The 19530-nt window shown below is 46.8% G+C and overlaps 1 protein-coding gene across 1 annotated transcript in view; it reads left to right on the top strand.

Annotated features, from left to right (window-relative positions):
• The window catches only part of LOC119401628 (glucose dehydrogenase [FAD, quinone]), an 84365-nt gene that overhangs the window by 21034 nt on the left and 43801 nt on the right, over positions 1-19530 (top strand). The window lies entirely within an intron of this gene.

Below are 19530 nucleotides of genomic sequence, written 5' to 3'. Positions count from 1 at the left end.
AATACCAGTGCGTCAAAATAAGCTCTGCAAATTTCTATCTGTGAAACTGCCCACCCATGTGCTTTTGGTTATCTCTATGGCAATGGGTATGTGATGTATAGCATACAGAATACAGGTACTATTAAGAGGCTGCAAATTCCTGCCACTGTCCCTCAACCACTAGTCAAAGTCGAATCCATCTATAGATATGACGTTAGGCATATCGAGGGAGCAATCGATTTCTCAAAATCTAAGTTGCACATAAACTACAATGAATTGTTGAAGTACGTTTATGACTGAAGCAACGGTTATACGCTTTGCATAACTATACATACCATAACTGCAACTATTAAAGAAAACACGCAGTTGGTGTTCTCTTATCAATTATACTTCAGATGTAGCATCAATGCCCATAGACTCACCCTCTTTGTATATATGGAAATCTGATTGTTTAGAAACTTTTACGAAAATAGCATATGCAAGCACCTTTGTGAACCTAGAACCCGAAGTTTGTGTCCTTCTGCATTCTTTTGCCCTCTATTCGCAATGTTTTTTACACACTGTCGGTAGACATATACATAAAATGTTGACTCCCACATTTATATAAAGCTCTGTGTTATATCAGCCGCTTCCGTGTTTGAAACGTGAATAGATCAGTGCTGCAATTATAACCGCTTTGTTGAGATATTACCTTTGACAGCGGGCCGCATATATATCAAAGACAAATTGCGATCAGATGATTTACTTTCACCATATTTGTGCATACCGATACGCACATAGGTGACGAAGAATAGTGGGACGAAAGCTGCTTTTAGAGAGCTCGACAAGTCCCCACAATACCATATAGAACAGAGACAGCAAAAACGATACAGCAAATGTTCATGTAGCGCCCATAACAGTCATAAAATTCCGTTCACATCAAACATAGAGAATACGCACAAGCTCACGTATCAGAATGCATGGTGCAAATGGGACCGCCATGAACAAAAGCATAGGCCTTAGCGATGACACTGTATGCAATTTGCAGCCATAAACCGGGGCATGCGAGTTGGAGGATCATTACAGAGCGCCGACTGTTTGCCGAGCGTTCTCTACGCTGGGTGTGTGTTTATTGGAGGTCGAGGCGAAGAAGTGGTGATTAGGTGAACCGCACGGCGCAGGTAGCTTCTACATAGTTATTAGTGATTTTGTTATCTTTCATGGTCACTACATATCCACGCATCGCTTCAGTTCACTACACGTTGTGGCGCATTGCGTGGGTCTTACGACAGTCAGTTAGTTGCCGAAGCGGATCGTGTTATATGCATTCATACTCAAGGGGAACACAGAGAAATCGATAGAGGGAAGAGGCCTTGGTAAAGATGACGACATAGCCGTAACAATCTGCTATCTTTCGCGTCCAGATAATGAGCAGGTTATTGTCTTTCGTGAGCGTAAACGTACGGATATGTACTACGTGATCATTACAACACAAATAGATGCGTAAACTGTACCGTATCGCACGCTGGAGTTTGGCGATGTCTCTTCCGCTAGGTTCTCATCCTTACTGTTTTCTTCCAGCTTCTGGTCATTCCACTGTCGGCATGCAATACGAATTGTTTTGAACAGAACGTTCTTCTCTTTTCTTTGTGTTCTTTTATATTCCTTAAGCAGAAAATGAAAGGTGAGATTCGGTATGAGGCACGCTGCGCTCAGAGAGCGTAACAAAGAGAAGTTCATTTGGAAGCTAAAGATGGCTTGTCGACAATGCACATCAACAGGCGCTCCTTCCCTGTGTAATTACTTCATCTCTTTTGTGTATGCGTCATCTATTCAATTCTGTATACGTTGTCACAATATTTAATGTCATAGCGAATAGACGTCTTCTTTGCTTTTTTATCAGCGTAGTTTAATAATTATGCCTAGCCTTAGCTACACTAACGGAAGCACCACACTATTTAACTCAGTTAAAGATATTTCTTCAATCTTGTATATTTGCTATCTTTTTCGGTGATAGGTAGATTTTTGAGGAAAGAGGAAGTGGATATAAATGTATTAGCTTCTTCTTTTTTTCAATGTCGCCTTTGAGCGCCAGTGCTTGTGCGTCAACGTGACGTCACATATTTCATCGTAATACATCGTATTCGGGTCATTGTGGGGCGCTAACTTCAATATTTTAGTGTCCCGAAACAAAATTTCTAGCACTTTTACCCCATGAACATCGTTGATTTCATAGCACACTGGTTCTGCGAATTCAAAATGGTTTCGCCACCTTGTCTGTTGCTTCTGCGTCTTTTCTATGTCACCATCTTTCTTTTCGCGTTGAGGATGACCTTCTTCTTTGTGTATATTATAGAAGTGTAATCTAGCTTCGTAATACAACCAAAATTATTTTTTTCTCTGTACTGTGCAATCATCTTTCGTGTTTCGTGAGAAATCCAAGCCAAGTCGCGGATCTGCCCGAAATTGCAGCGAACAGCGCCATCTACCGCGTGCATCCCAGGTTTTCCTTTAACGTTAGGAAAACTTACCGGACGAAAGGTAAATCAACAAGGCCCAGAGATGCGCGTAGCGAAGGCCCACGAAGCTTGCGCACACAGGCAACCATTCTTCACGGCGAAAGTAGGATGCTCCTAAAACGCTATACGTGCAAACTGCGCCACGCTATCTTGGTAGATCCGCGTACACGGAGACTGGCACACGCGAGGGCGGGAGCGTAATACGTGCTCCAGACGCCGCCTCAACGAGCACGTCACGTTTATGCGCTGCCGTGAGCTTGGGTGAGAACAACGCAACTTCTCAGTACCGCACGTGGTAAGTAGCTCAAACAGGAATGCGTGAACGCACTGCCTAGTGGCTGAGAGCGGCTGTGGCTTTACTGTCCTAATCTCGATCGAGGACGTGGGTTCGATTGCCGGTCTTCGAACTTGTGATACAAATGGGTGCCACAAATCTGGGTCCTTCTCCTAGGTATGAACCCCGGACCAAGGCGAACTTTTTGTCAACTATAGAAAGCTCTTCTTTCTGAGAAATCCCTGTAGATTTCCTTGTAGCTTTGGGCTACAAATGGATAGTTGTCAAGTTTCCACTTCATCATGTAGTCAACACTGACAGAGTGTCCTAAATAAACACTGAACAAATTTTGCCCGCTTGATGTCATAGGACAATAATCTTTTTGGTGGCGTTGGTGATGCTAACGACATTACAGCGTTTTTTTTTTTTTTTGCCAAGGACGTTTGCTTTCCGCTGCCAGCAGTAACGTCTGCTTCATGTCTCCCAGTCTGGCCCATTGACTTATCCAGTGATCGAAATTCCAAGAGTATTTCGCTGTGCAACGAACGTAGTGCACTGCTAAACAAAAATTGTCAGGATCTCCGTAGCATAGAAAACGAGCATCACGAAGCGTTGTTTCGTGGCCTGAGAAATACTACCACACCTCGCTTAGAAGCAAGAGGAATGCGGCATAGAAAGTAACGCACTGCGCAACCCCTTCTCACTCCCCCTCCCTCCCCCCTTCACCGCTTGACCTCCTTAACCCACGCACGTCAGTGCCTACGCCCTCGAGAAGTCCGGCCGCTCGTCCGTGCTTGACGGCACGTAGTACCAACTCCACCTGGGCGACGAAAAGGGCAGACCAGTAAGTGTTTACGGGTTGCCTCTATCACACCATTCACAGTTACCGAAGGAGGGTATTCCTGTCGAAAGAGTATACGATAGGAAAAACAGCAAGAGAGAGAAGGAAATCACAAGACAGACGCTCAACTTACAAGCGATATTTGTTAAAGCTGTACCTACACGATTTTCAGACATCGCGAAAGGGACATTTTTCGTTTCCTTGGTACTCAGTGTTAACGCTCTGCACACACCGGAGTCAGACAACACGTGTAACATAGTTTACTTTGATTTTGAAGTTTTCTTCGCTGAGCATTTGCAAGCCAGCCCCACCGCAATGTATATTATGCCGACGATTCAACACAGTTCCACTGAGTTTGCCAATTCTGCGTTCTGCATGCAGTCTAAATCCCGTAATTCACTGTCGGGGTCGCTGGACGACAATTCACTCATCGTTGTTTATGTGCACCACGAGCAGATGACAGATCTACCGCTAGTACGCCGCGAGTTGCTGTCTCCCTGTGACGTCACACTGCGATGATACGTCACTGAGAAGCCGCCCCCTCGATATCGAAACCGAAAGTGTTTTTTAAAGGTAGAGGTATTAAAAATATTTTCTATGCATTCCCAGCCACCACAATACTTTTTTTAGGGTACTCGACACCAGTGCTTTTATTTAGAGCAACAATCCAAAAATATTTACAATTCGTGTCAGTACTCCTTCAAGGCGAAAGCCTTAGATGCCTCATCAAACGAGAAGAAAATTGACCAGCGTCCCGAGTCGCTGGCGTCGGCGTCCAGCGGCGTCGGCGTCAACACAACTGATGCAAACACATCACGTGATAAAGTCACCATATGACGTCATCATGACGTAACAGACCGCCTAAATTTGTGACGTCAATGCGACGTCACATCAGGTGGCGGCACATGATGCCGTCATTACATGATATCGTCGCCTGGTCGAAGGCGAGCCGATCACGAAGGCAGTGCAAAAGCAGCTTAGGTGCAGAAAGCTTGCAACGCCTCCCATCCTGGAGGCAGTGCAAAACCACTTCAGGAGCGGAAGGCTTTAGGTGGGTGGCGGCCCTGGCGGGGCAGGACCAGCACATCGACTGAGAAGAAAAAAGAAGATGGCTTTCTTCTTTGGCTCCTCTTAGGCGAATGCAATAAGGGGTCCTGTGACTTTTTGGAATTTTTTTCGCATGAGCGCGGACTCGCTCATGTGCAGCCAAACCTATCACAAGGCGTTACCATGACGGACCAACATCGCTAACAATAAAAATTTCCTTATCAGAGCTGTTTAGTGACTGCCACTTTAACTATTGAGGAACACTATTTTTATATCTGTCAGCTCTACCGAGGGAACACAGATGCATGTGGTTGAGTGCACACCGATCTTCCCAATTTCATTAATCTCTCTGGCCAGTCTGTGTTTAGCCTTGTATATAGGTACGACTAAACTGTGGAATGCACCCACACTGTTCGCAGTGCAAAGACAAGTGCGTGCCGCATGCAATGTTGCGCCAACGAACCGTCTCAACAGACCACCTTCTTGAGGGTATTCCTGTTAACGCCAGGATTACGAAAGCGTGTTTGCTGCAGTTATGTATGGGCGCAAGTCAAGGACCTCGTAAAAATATAAAATAAAAAAGAAAGGAAAGCCAGAGAACATTCAGCGATGGTGATGGCTTAGGGCTTTAGGAATCCGCTGGAATGCAGTGCTAATCATTATCTATGGCATTAAATAAACTAATCTTCAATGTTCATTCGAAGGTGTGGCCGCCACCTTGGCTCAGTGGTTGCGGTGCTCGGCGGCTGACCCGAAAGACGCGGTTTCAATCCTGGTCGCGCCGGTTACAATTCGATGTAGGCGAAATGCAAGAGGCCCGTATACACTGTGCAATGTCAGGGCACGTTAAAGAATCTCAAGTGGTCGAAATTATCCGGAGACCTCCCCTACGGTGTCCCTCATAGTCTGAGTCGCTTTGGGACGTTAAGCCCCATAAACCGACCTACCATTCGAAGCAAAGCTCTTGGCACTAAAGCGTTATTTGGTCGTGTCATGCGGCCTGCCGGTACATTGAAGCGAAAATTCATGCCAGCCAGAGTGGAAGGTTCAAGAAGTACTCGTTTTCACAAAATGGTTAGGTGGCATTCCTCAGGCCACTGGGAAATGTAAAGAAGCCTATAGGCTTCTTTACAGCAAGTGTCGATATAGAAGTATGGCGTCACCATTAGATGGCACCTAACAACGAGTGGCTGGCACAGCCGTAGGTTGTCGATATCTGTTCTTAATGGTCTGTAGTTCGGGCCTGTTACTTATACACGTATCGCAGTGTATTCGAGAATAAGCATTTACATCTAGTGTCGATATAGACGTATGGCGTCACCAGTAGTCGTCATCGACTAGATGGTACCTAACAACAAGTGGCTTGCGCAGCCGTAGGTTGTCGACACCTGTCCTCGATGGTCTAGTTCGGGTATGTTACTTATACACGTGTCGCAGTGTGTTCGAGAATAATTTCTCGTGCCCGCTTGCATTCGAGGATGTATTAGCAGCCTTCAGATTATAGTCGTGCGATCTACGCGGTGAAGAAGAACCAATCACAAAAAAAAATTCCGAAATATGTATGTGTAATGATAATCCGCTCATAAGAAAGCATTGACCCGTCGCAGAAAACAAAAGGCGAAAGCAAAACAGTGAACTGCAACAGCACTGGGCAAATTAAGGGTGAACACGCGATCGCGTGGTCACGTTCCGCGAAACTACAGGCAGCGCAGCTATATCGTGTCCTTACAGCGCAGTAACGTGTAACGTTGCGCAGACACGGTGATGCCTGATGCATGGCGTGGCACTGTGGGCTCTTCTTCAACTTTCGTGTGCGGGTAATGTGCGATGCATGGAAGAGAATTCCGCTTTCGGTAGAATATCGGCATCATGGCGAAGGCAGACCTATGTTTGTGTATAGTATGTAGAACATGTCACGTGGTTTTACTTATGAGTTCTAACAATACAGAGCATTTAGTAGATTCCTTGTACTTGTGCTATGTATGCATAATGATTGGCTAGGCAGGTCAACTTGAACTAGAGGGTGATAGTATTTTGAGGCCAGAAAAGGCGCTTGTATCTGGAAGGTCGCTATTTATTTACACAATAACGCATCGTTTTTCTTAATCGTGTCATATCTCTAAGAGACTAGGTGATAACCCCTCTGGGATAATACAAGCACAAAAAAAATATCACGGCACTCTCAGAGTGGTTTTTTTTTATTTTTATGGAACTTCCGTATTGTTGGTGAGATTATGAATCTGATTTCACCTCTGTATTCAAATTTAAACAAAGGACCACCCGTAAGCAAACACGCCTGCCAAGGAAAAAGAGCGCCGCAAGATATCTAGGTCACGATGCTTCCTTACGGATGCACGTGACGGAAATTGGGTCCTCGCAAAACAAAAGGCCGCGCGTCTTCCTCGAGAGTTCTGCATGGGGCACTTGGTGGATGCAAATTGTCGGGCCCACGGGCGTATGCACCACACGCGAAGGCACGGAGACTTACGTAAAATGCGAGCGGTTGCGCATACACAAATGTAGAACAAGCGAGCACGGACGAAGCCAAATTTGCAATTCGTATCCAGCTGTCGAGAGTGGGCAGCTGCGCTACCGGTCAGCCGCTCTCGTTCAGGAGTCAGGCTTCTCCGTGAATACCGGGGCAACAAGAACGCCGTGAAATAATCATGAACGCCTAAACACAAACACCGACAAAACTTTGAGCAACGTGTAAACATCCTATTTTCACAGAGCCTATATAGCGCAGCGTCCTTGAAAAAAATTCATCATTTTACGTGACTTCCTGCATGATGACAAGCTCGCAGAAAAGGACATTTCCGATATCGACAGTCAAAATGAAACATTCATTTAAAGGAATAAGACGGGATACACCTAGGAAAAGACAGGCGAAGGGAAAGAGCAATCAAAATTATTCTTGAAAGAACATCATAATATATACACGAGCCAGACACGCGCAGCGACGTTTCGCGTGTCACATCACCCCAATCGGCCTCTTCCAGTGCACATTTTAGTTCAAAAAACATTCAACGAAGCATGAAACAACTATAGCCCAACAACGAGTTTTACTGGGGTACGTAACCTTCCTTATACAGCTCGCTTGAAGTTGTGCAGACCTCGAGCGGAACACTATCACACGCAGCGCCCTCCGCAATCGCCTCAACACTTCCCCACGCACCCCGACCTCAACCAACGAAATAGAAAGACTGTAATCCTCGATAAATCCTTATATAGGGTCTATGTCAGTCACATATCTCCCTGATCCAATATCTGTGATCCCTAACGCGATGATTAGGGCGGCGGGCATCCTAAGTGGGTCGGACACGCATCGGTTACGGTGAATGTGTACGTCTTCTTTAAGCGTCAATATTAAAATGTGCCTAAATCTCACTACGTCAGCAAAGGTCAATGGTCCGAGCTCCGGGACATTCAGCACATTTAGCTAACCATCGTGCGAAACAGCATATTTAGTCAAATCACACTGTCTGGGAGTTGCTTGCTGAATGCAATTTAAAAAAAAAAGAACGGTAATTCACTGCAGGCGTAATGCACATCCGGCTTTGACGTCTTCTATGACTTTCACGTTCCTATGCCGACGCCCGCACGGCATCGGAGGCGGACGAAAACAATTTCTTAATTCTAAGAAAGTTGTTCTTCATAAAAAAGGTTTGCGCTCTCCGCTGTTCAGAACTCACGGCTACCCCAAAAAAGAACTTGGCGGCCAGGTGAATCCCGAAATCAGTTGTTGCTTTCTTTATTCTGTGTCTGCGTTTTCCCCCCCTGAGCGCGGGATTTCACACAGTGGAATAGACTATACAGATGCTTCATTCTGCTGATCTCCGACGCGCTTTAATTGTGTAGTCTAATAACCTGGGACCAGAGCAGGTATACGTGAGCGAATAATTAAAGAAACAGTATCCCGTAACACCTCCCGCTTTATAGAAGACAATAAATAACGGAAATCCTCACCACTCAAGTCTCCTGGACCTGCCGGGGCCACTGCGCGCCGCACAGCTCTGAGACTTACATGTACCATCTCCCTAGCCTTCACCTGTTACTGTTCGTCTTAATTTGCACGTACCTCTCAACAACACACACTAGACAAAGCCAGGCTTTACGGAGGTCCGACATGAAGGGAACCGAATTTCGTTTTCCGAGGAGATAATTAGTAGCTGTATTTATACAGCGCTGACAACTTTCTCTTGCCCCACATACCAGGGGTGAAAAATTGACCGTCCCTCCTCCCACAGTGCAAACATCCGGAGCGGGACATCACACCCCTCCATTTTAACGAAGCCCACGCCGCATCCTCTGCGTGACCTTCGAGGGGTAGCTTTCACCACTGAATACAGACAACAGGTGGCGCAGCCCGGGCTAAATTGATTTCCTTCAGTCAAAAAGCCACAACACCAGTCCGGCGCCAGACCGTGTTCTTATCTCTAGTTCACTGCAGAACGGCTGAGGGTCCCGCGCTTGAGCAACGCCCTCTGAAGTATAACGCCATATCCGAAGTCGCTGAGGCAAGTGGCTGTTCGTTATTTCTCCTAAAACTGAGCGACGTGAATTAAGCGGAATATCGCTAACCACTTCGTAACGAAAGCCCGTAACTATTCTGATGTCGCTTCAGCGCCACGCTTAACAGAACGTCAAGAAAAGTCACTCTAAAATAATCGAAATCTTCAGCCGATTATATAGCGTTGAATCGTTAGCGTCTGCTTAGGAAACTCTGTGCAAATTGGAAAGAGCTACGATGCGCAAATTCCATCCTTGTTGGACAGTTAAACTGGCAAACAAACCTGACGTACCAAGAGAGGGCGGATTAGGACTTCTTCAAATACGTTCTTATTAACTGCGTAGGAGACTGTATACGTTGTCCCAGAGCTTTCTCTCTTCTTGAGCTGGTCAGTTAGCAACCTGCAGCGTAAGTAGCACTGAACACAATTAGTGCGACGCAGCGTAAAAGGGGGCCGGATTGACCTAATTTCCTGTGGCAGGCAGCGCTTCACCGAAGAGAGTCCCCTGCCGCCGTCTCTAGGAGCCATCGTACCCCCCCCCCTGCCACCCTTCTTACTCCATTGCTTTTTCATGTGGCCGCGAGTCGCCACCAGACGAGATTGTATCCTCTTGCAAGTCCTATTAAGGAGCAACGCAAGATGATCACAATCTCCACTATGCGACCGTGCTTCAGCACCGAAACGAGATGTTATCTTCCTTCCCAATAGATGCCGCCCGTCTGTTCTGAATGGAACCGCCCACACGGACTCATTACAGTGTGCCGGTGCTCTCAGCACCGACGGCACGCGCGCTCCGTAGATGATGTCAGAGGAGGCGGATCTTTGATGAAGCACGCTCGTGTGCTCGCGCATTAACGAATCTCCGTTGGCTGTCGAAAGTGGAGCCTTCTAATTGCTCCTCGGACACGGTGCCAGTGTCGTGTTGTATTTCGAGCTTAGAGGGAGGGGGGGGGGGTGGACATGGAGGGCAACAGTCACGTTTCAGGGCGCCTGCGCTGCTATTAAGAGGCCCGACCCCTTGAGATAACACAATATAAAGAAATGTTGGGGGAGGTGGCGTCCGTGTCATTGTGTATTAGGGCCTGGGGTACTCTGACATCACAAGATAAACGACCACGCTGGCAATCAACGAAATCGAAGCGTTATGGTGCGGGCGTGCACCGTTACAAAGAAAAATCTTCACAGGTGTGTTGACCTGTGTTCCCAGGCCTGTCGTTCTCTATGGCCTCCGGTGTGGAAACAGAATGAGCCTACAATAAACGGCATTTGCGCTCTTAGTATCCCCCCCCCCCTATGGTTCTCTATATAGTAGAACCGGTCACTTATTCCCTTCTCTTGATTAAAGGCTCCCTGGTGAACAAACACGCACGATTCGCGCATTAGTTCGCCATCATTACCACGTCACATGCTCAAGCAATGAACCAGTCGTGATCTGTGTTCCGTTCATTCATTATAGCGCTGGTGATGTTTGCTTATTCCGAAAACATGGATCAGTGTGACCTTCCAACGTGTTGTCTGTAGAAATCAGCCGCGCCATTCCTTCAATTATTATCACCGACTGGCTGACTCACTCACTCAAGTTCGCTAAGTCACTGACTCACTAGTAGACGCATAAAAATATCGGCGTTGCTCATAGCAGAGGGAGATACATACTACATATATATATATAAATATATAGAGAGAAATAATGAAGAGACTGCTTTGCCAACAAACAATCAACTACGAATCGTACCTACGAAAAGAACGTGTTACTATAAGCACCCCCCACCACCTTTACAAATATAAAAATGTGCACACGCGCTCAGCATACCTCCAGGTGCGTGTACTGGGGCGTCGGGGGTAACAGAATACGTGAACTGGCTCGGCAGGTGCGGGGTTAACTCCTACAAGTCGTCTTGCATAAGTTGGTTCACGGTTAATCCATCACCGCAGCGGGACTCCCTAACTGATCAGAACACGCGAAGCGTTATTGATGCCAATGCTCTTCTTTCGTGCTCGCGTTTGCGTGGTAGATTGCGCATGCGTTACGCATTTTGCCCGCCCAGTTCTGCCGAGTGAGCGAGCGCGTTTTTGGCATTGTTTCTCTCGCGTCTTCAGAACGAGAGATGTTCTTGTTTTTCCCGTATTTAGGGCATCGCGTCGGTCCATCGTATTCGAGAGTGCCCGAACGAGCGGTCGCCCGGAACGTCTGTAAAAATCGGAGGGCAGCCTCTCAGGCAGCCTTGAATGTGGCGCACGCGGCGTTGTCATATAAGCCATCTTTCCTCACCCACTCGGTAGCCCGATCGAGTTTGCGTTAGCTGGTTAGTCAATGTAAACGCAATCGAGACGACCTCGCGTTTTATCGGAGAAGGACTTCAGCGAAAGTGAGATGTGGTGCCTTTTACGCAAGGAGGTGCTCGTCTCATTAAAAGTGTATCGCGCTTATTCACCTACTGTCAACATTTGTAACAGTCTGTCTACTCACGAATGACGTCAGCGCAGCGCATGCCATTGTAAATAAATATGCTCGGCCAGCTAGAAGACTGTAGGATTGGGCGTCTTTCGTACAACATGATTATGAGTGCAAATCGGCGCAACCAACCGGAGGGGACAGAAGAGAGGACATAGAGCGCTCCTTCGGCGCTCTGTGTCCTCTCTTGTCGGTTGCGTTGATTTGCACTCATAATCATCTTGGACAGTTGTATTTTAACTCTGGGCCTGTCGCGCCGAATCCTAATGCTCTGTAACCACTATGACACAGGGTATACGTCTCAACAGGCGGAGTAGGACACCCTAATAAATATCCCGGGTGGTAGCAAGCGCGCTGAGACGCGTGGCGATTTTTCACAATGCTGACGCAGTGTAGTGCAATCACCGTTCAAGTGCATATACGCTCAGATAAGTACTGTCAGAAACACTTCATCAATGGCGAATTACACGATTAGCAGCATTATAGAAGGCGATCACGTGCTCCGGAGCGCCGCAGTGGGCTTCTCCCGCGAGTTTATCTTCTAGGTCAATGGCTCTCAGCCATGGATGTTTCGTGGACCCCTTGTGGAGCGGTGGAAGCGATTAGGGACCCCTTGCCGTGACAGAAAAGGGGAGGGGGCAATGAATTAACGCGAAATGGAGCGGCAAATAGGCACCTTTAATTTATCCCTGGTGAAGAATTGTCGAACTAAAATGCCGCGCCAATTCGACCGCAACAGCTCGTCAGTAAGCTGTGCGGTCTGCAGCCGCATTCAACCTGTTTCTAGCTATGTTTGCTCTTAAAATATGCAAGCCTAGATAAAATATGCTCGCATGCATATGCCGTACAAAACTGCAATATGTCCATCTAGCGGAAAACATATCAAGCCAACGTCTCCTTTTATGGCCCCCGAGATGGCGGGCGTGCGGCGGCCCCACCATCTCGGAGGCCATGCTCCTTTCTAGAGGAGGCGTTGATCAAGCAAACAGCAAACATTAGATAATGTGCTGCCTTCTGTGAGGCATTGTGAGAAATATGTCTCGACTCTAGCTCAGGGAAGTGCTTTAGATCGAAAACCTGTACCAGTGCCTGTACCATTACTATAGGTACATAACGCGCGCGCGTGTGTGTGTAACAACACACATTAATAAGTATGCACTTAGTGGTTAACGTGCGCACTGGGGGCCGGATTACGCTGTTGCGTTCAACTCTTATAGGTGAAGCTTAAGGGTCCCCCGAATTTTCTTTTTTTTTTTTTGAAGATGAGTTTCGCGAACCCCACTTTAGAACCAATGTTTATTTATTTATTTATTTATTTATTTATTTATTTATTTATTTATTTATATACCTCAAAGGCCCCCCAACAGAGGGCTTTACATGAGGGTATGGGTAAACATTATAGGGTTAATAAAACGATGATTCTATGGTATTTCTAAATTTATCCGTGTTGTAATGATGAATGACACTTGGGGGAAGGTCGTTCCAGTCCCTGGCTGCCTGAGCGAAAAAGGAGTGATGGTGGGCTGTGGTGCAAGCAGGAGATGGTAGCATGGGCGTCCGGAGGGGGGTGCAAGGGGGGTCGGCTGCCCCCCCCCCCCCCCTGGAATTTCGGATAATATCTTTCTATGCAGTAGCAATAAGCTGCACACGTTCGTTAGCACACAAAAGGTGCGCATATCCGTGTGAAACGGCCTTCAGGATTACCAGCCAACTTTGCACGTTATTACATATTATTGACTAACCTTGCCGGTCAAGTCACGGTAGTGAACACCCCCCCCCCCTCCTCCCCCCATGGATGCACCCTCCTGGAAAAATTTCTGCGGACGTCCTTGGATGGTAGACGGCCTTGTGGTGACTTGTGCGGGCTAAAGTACGATGAGCTGATTGAATGGGAGAGTTATAATGAAACGTATGATACATATTGTGATACAAGTACAGTCTAGAAATCTTACGGTGTTGGTCAAGTTTATGTAGACCTGCTTTTCTTTTAAGGGTAGTAACACTGCTATGATATGAGTAATCTGAGTAGATGAATCTAGCTGCTCGGTTTTGAACTAGTTCGATGGACTTACCTAGGTTAATTTGGGGTGGGCCCCAAATGGTGGATGCGTACTATAGTTTTGGTCGAATTAGTGTTTTGTAAGCTAGTAATTTGACTAGTGGAGGGGCAAGATGCAAGTTAAGACGAAAGTAACCAAGAACTCTGTTAGCATTGTTATCTATTTTACTTACGTGAAAAGACCAGTTTAGATTTTGTGAGACGTTAACACCGAGATATTCAATGGAACTTAGGGAAGAAACTATGGAGCCATCAATATTATGGGCGATTACGTCACGCTACAATACAACCTCCGGGAAACGAAACCGAAACAAACTGGCCGTTGTAAAGTCGTTATATTGCATTGTTCGTGGCGCCGTGAGGCTCGTTAGTACTTTTTTCACCTAATCACCGACGAGTTACTCGATTATTAGCAGCATAGAAGGCAATCCTGCGATCCGGAGCACCGCAGTGGGCTGCTCCCAAGGGTTCATCTTCCAGGTGGTCCCGTCACGCTAGAATACAACCTCCGGGAAACGAATGCGAAACTGGCCGTAGAAAAGTCGTTATATTACATTACTCGTGGCGCTGCGAGGCTCGGCAGTATTTTTTTTTTTTTTGGTTTTGTAGTCCCAGTCCTTCACATAAATAGTAAAAAAAAACGCATCAGTACCCCTTTGACGCTTGCGGCGACGCGGCTGTTAGCGTTACCGTCGCTCTCGTACGCCCCTATGCGAGAGGGAGAGAGAGAGAATAAACGTTTATTAGCCATTTCTATTTGCAACTAAAGCGGGTGGGGCTCTTCGTTCAGTGCTCCGCTGGCTATAGCAGATGCAAGAAATGCTCTTTTCTGTTGTTCTCCTACGTGAATTTGGTGTTTCCTATTACACAACCTACCGTTTTTTCTTTCACTTCTCTGAGTCATGCTTTCTTTCCATTCGCTGTCTTCTCTATCTTACCTATTTCTTTCTTCCTCTCCTGTGCGCGCTTAATGAGTGCGTATTTATCGTCAGCAACGTGAAGGAACGCCACTGTAGCCGCTTTAAGGATACAGCCTATTTTTGAAGAATAGTAGGGCAAATCATAAAATGGTGTGCCACTTTGGTTGCCCTTGCTTCTCGGAGCGGTGCTACTATATTTACGCTTGTCGACACCTTGGCTTCGTTCACGTACGGATACCGTAACTATCGCCTCGTGTACGAGTTCAGATCACGTAAGGGCTGGTTTTGTAGACGACCGTTTGGGGGCGCTACGTTCTGGTGCCGTCCATGCGCTGAGTGCAATTAGGGAGCTTTCGAATAGGGGCTCCAAAGATTTGGGGCCCCAAAGCCCTTTGCGTGTGCTCGCTTTGGGTCAAGCAGGAGCTAACAGTTTTCGGATCGGGTCTGCGGCGATTTGGACACTCCCCCTATTCTAGGTCACTCTAGTCTTGGTCAAGAGTCGTCGTCGCTCCAGTGGGTGCCGTCACGTCTGTTTGACGCAAAGCCTTTGGGGCAGGCTTTGGCGCTCCCGCTATATTCGAGAAATAGCGTCCCCAACGCAAAACCCCAACGCTGTTTGGGTCTTGCGCATGCGCAGTTGCCTCGACGCTGCTTCTTTGGGGCCCCAAAACGATTGGGGCACCTATTCGAGAACTCCCTATTATCTCTCAACAAGTCGCGGTGGCGTCGTCCGTCTACCCCTGCGACCAATCGCAGTTTGTCTGTTACGTGCAGCGATGCTGGGAGATCCGAGTCGGCCGTGTCACGTTACGCAAGGGTGGTTCCACACAGAAAGAACAAAAAAGAAAGAAAAAGCCGGGCGAGAGTCATGATATGCCGGCATCATCCTCCCCTCGCCCTATATTAGGCCCATTTAGCCGCTCGGCGGCTGCCGATCGCACTTGGCCCACTTCGATTTCGATCTAGACTCTCTTTTCTCTATTTTTCTGTCTGTCTCTGTTTTTTCCTTCCTTTTCTCTGGGCGTGCGAGTTGATCTAGAATAACGCCGGGTGCAGTCGTCTCCGTTTCAGACGAAAATGTTAGGTTTCAGCACCAAAGAGCAGACTTGCCGGTTTTTCTTTCTTTTTTAATTTTTTTAGATATTGACTCGATGGCATTATTCCACCCGGATTCTGTTACGTGGAACGGTCGATGTCCGATAATTTCTGACCGGAATAAACAGAAAGAAAAGAATAAATCACACGAAAGTGCACAAATATAAACAAAGAAATGAAATAAAACACTTTTAAGAAAAATAAAATGAAGCGTACAATAAGACGCGCCAACATATATATACTTCAAGAAGAATTTTAAAAATGCAACTATGTCGCCAATGATTTTCAATCCTGTGATCGAGTTTCGTTGCTATAATTTTTTTCTTTCTACAAGCTCTTCGCGGTGGCGACGGGATCTTTATTTCAATGCGGATGCTAGCAGCGAGCATTCGTGTTGGTATGGGCATTGTTGGTGTTGAGACATTGTCTGCTAGGTTGTAATGGACTGCTTTTTTTTGCATTCTTTCACAGCTCTTTTTTCGTTGCCATCTACATAGTAGTTCATCAGAGATTTCCTGTGGTTAACGTCCCTGTCTATCGTTTACCTTCCTCTCTTTCTCTCGCTCTTTCGTAAAAATTGAGGCGAATTTCCCTCATGAATTACATCAAGCATTAGCTGCTCATGCCATGCTCCGGTATCTATAGTTATCAACAGTAGACAAGATAGGTGAACAATAGACAAGAGTAAGTACAACATGTGCAGGGGCCGGTTACTTCTTAATTAAGGTCCGTGCCATGCGCCAGCAACACCAGCCAACGATAGCCAACCGTAGAAAATACGAGCCGATAATAGATAAGCCACCCATTTGAATACGCAACAGTTTGGCAAGATTAGCTAGCACATGCTGATATGAAATCGCCGCCTAAATCATAGATGATGGTATTAAATGAACAAATACTGGACAACCCAGCTGCTTAGAGACCGTTATCACCGGGTTTTTTTTTTTTTTTTCGTTTCTTTAGGCCTCATCGTAGTGGCAGCTCAAGCGGCTTTTCTTACTTTAGAGAGCTTCTTCAAAAGATACAAGAAAACGCAGACAGTTGCACCGACAGCACGTCTCCAAAATGCCGTCTCTCAGCAACCTAGATAAAAACGAATCCATAGGGAAAGAGAAATCCCACTGTATGGGACACCCACATAAACTCTTTTACGTTCTCGTGAATGAAGCCTGCTCTTCTGACGCAACCTTCTACGTTCAAATCCTTTTCTGTCCATTTATGTCGGCGTGGAGTTCGTTTTGATGTATTTTATTCGCTCGAGGACAGAAAAGGCACTGGTGTGGCTGCCCAGATGAAATGAGATGACGACGAGAGCCGTTTCTTCAGAACGACCCATTGTTGGTGGGTCCCATTTAGATGCGTTGGGGAAAACGAAATCGAAACGACTTTGGCCCTGTCGCACTCGAAAGTGAACGACCCGAGGAGCTTTCGTCGGTCCCGGCGGGTCAAGAACCTGTGACGCAGTGCAATGTGACAATAGACCTCTCCCTGTTTGCAAACAGTGTGACGTCACTGGCAGTGTCCCGCCCCCAAGTCCTGCCTTCGGAGCAGGTGCTGGTTGGCAAGAAAGTTCCGCCGGTGGGATCTCTCTGCATAGCAGCACTGCGTGTGTCTGCGTTACTTCGATAGATGTTTTTGCAAATTGCTATTTTCTGAACTCACAGCTGTTAAAAGCAAAAGTCACTGCATATAATGAACGATTCTGATTTGCTCGTCGTGGATGACAGCCATAAAAAAAAAATCTTATGCTAATCGAAAGCGAACGTTGTACATTTTCACGACGACTGGTGTTTGAGAAATATTAGCATGGCATGGATGTGAACGTATTCCATTTCCGTCGCGAAATCTGCAGTGCAGTTTTAAACGATGTACAGCATTGGCGGCTACTGTGCGCGAGGTCACGGATTAGATTCTCACTCACGGCACAAAATTCTGATCGGAGATGAATGAAAAAAAAAAAGGAAACACTCATTGGCGTGCGTTCGGTTGACGTTAACAGATCCCCGTGAAAATTGAAGCGAAGGTTTCCCCTACAGCTTTCCTCATAATCCACTGAGCAGTTTTTAGATGTTAAACACAATAATTTATTTAAAAATAATCTCTTGCGCGGTTACTTCGCTGTATCTGATGCCTACAACGTGTTTCCATACTTACTCCTCTCCTTTAGACTTGGTACACAAAGTCGGAATGTCACTTCATAAATATCGAGCCGTAAACATAACCTAACTAGAATATGACAAACAGGAATCTCCACTGCTTGCATTAAGACGTACATCTTCAATAAAAGGCGATACGCGTATGGTTCTGGGTATTTGCCGTGGTAAACCGTACATGCATGTTCGGCAATGCTAAAACACGCTGGCAGCTCATGTGTAGTCTCACCTTTCAGCCCGGACATCATGCACGTTTTATTGTTTTTTGTGCACGCAGCACAAACACTGAGATGTACGCACTCGCAGATCATCGCGTCAAATAAAATGTCCAATCCTGATGTTCCGTCGACAACCGGCCACTGCTAATGGCCCTGTTAGACACAACGCGCGCCAATGTTTTCGCAAACAAGATGCATCATTATTCACACAGCACACACCACATGCCATATAGTCAGTTTCAACGTCCGCAAAGGTGAACCGATATCGTCGCTGCCTTTCAAGGCACACTACACGCCACAGTAAACGTGGCACATTTTCGAAGACGATGCCGCTGTTCCTCGCACAGACCACCACGCGGGTTCACTTCTCCAAGTTAACAGCCACAACGTGGTAAATTTTTCTTCGCGCAGTCCACGACACATTTATATGCTCTTTGACACATACCACAAATAATGCTGGAACCGAAAGATGAAGGAAAAGAGTCAAAAGAAAAAAAAAACGTGCGCCAAACGCTGTGCGACTGTACCACGCTGAGCCGGCAGCGGGAGTGTTTTGCCAACCACCGCCGTTGCACGTGCGCCGAGAGGTCACGTGACCTGACGTCACGGAGCGTGAGTGACGTAGGTCGGTAGAGGTCTATTCTATGAGCGTGACAAATCTTCGTGTAGCGTTGAAAGGGCAAGTCATTCGTAACAAAAGTAATCGCTGTCAGCACGGGTATGTATACGTTCTGGGCTCAGGGCTAGCGGTCGGTCACAGCCCTCAGCACGAACATAGATAAAACCAGAACAAACATGAGAAGAAACGCCTTTACTAATCAGAAGCCACGGACAGACTGCCAAGCTGTCCTGACGAGGGCGAGTGCACCGAGCGTGAGCGCGCCCCAGGGTGTTCTTCATCCTCTTCTGTTCTTCATCCGCTGCCGGCAGCCAACGCACCCACAACGTTTATGTCACTGAAGGTCACAAAGGTGACACTGTTAATAGCAATAAATAATGTTCAATCTATCAACAAGCCTTCAGACCACTTAAGATCATTCCACTATTCTAGATTTCGTCACTCTGAATGACCAGATATAGCGCACTACGATGGGCGTAAACATAAACCTAACGTTAGCAAAGCCTCAAGATTAGCAAAGAGCCTCATCCTAGCGAACCTAGAGGTTAGTGCCCGAGTACACGAAAACGTATACGTATTCTCCGTGAATGCCAAAAATCTATCTGTTCTTACACGCTTGTTCTCCTTTGCGACAGCACCACCGTCTTTGTGTTTGCGGGTAGTTCACCATCTTGCGTCTTCTCGTGAGGAGTGACGCAACGAACGGTGTCACGGGTTTTCCTCTGCTCGTCCACCATTAGCGCAAGCAAAGCGGCCGTTTAGAAAGTCGGAAAGAAAACCGTTAAAAATGCACAGCACGAGCGAGAGCCCGAAGTATCGTTCAGCCACTGCCGATGGCGTGGACATGCCCATACGGTTCAGGCG

Source organism: Rhipicephalus sanguineus, chromosome 8, assembly GCF_013339695.2.
Source record: "Rhipicephalus sanguineus isolate Rsan-2018 chromosome 8, BIME_Rsan_1.4, whole genome shotgun sequence".
NCBI lineage: Eukaryota > Metazoa > Arthropoda > Arachnida > Ixodida > Ixodidae > Rhipicephalus > Rhipicephalus sanguineus.
Note: the sequence above shows the minus strand (reverse complement) of the source record. Positions and strands in the feature narration are given on the sequence as shown.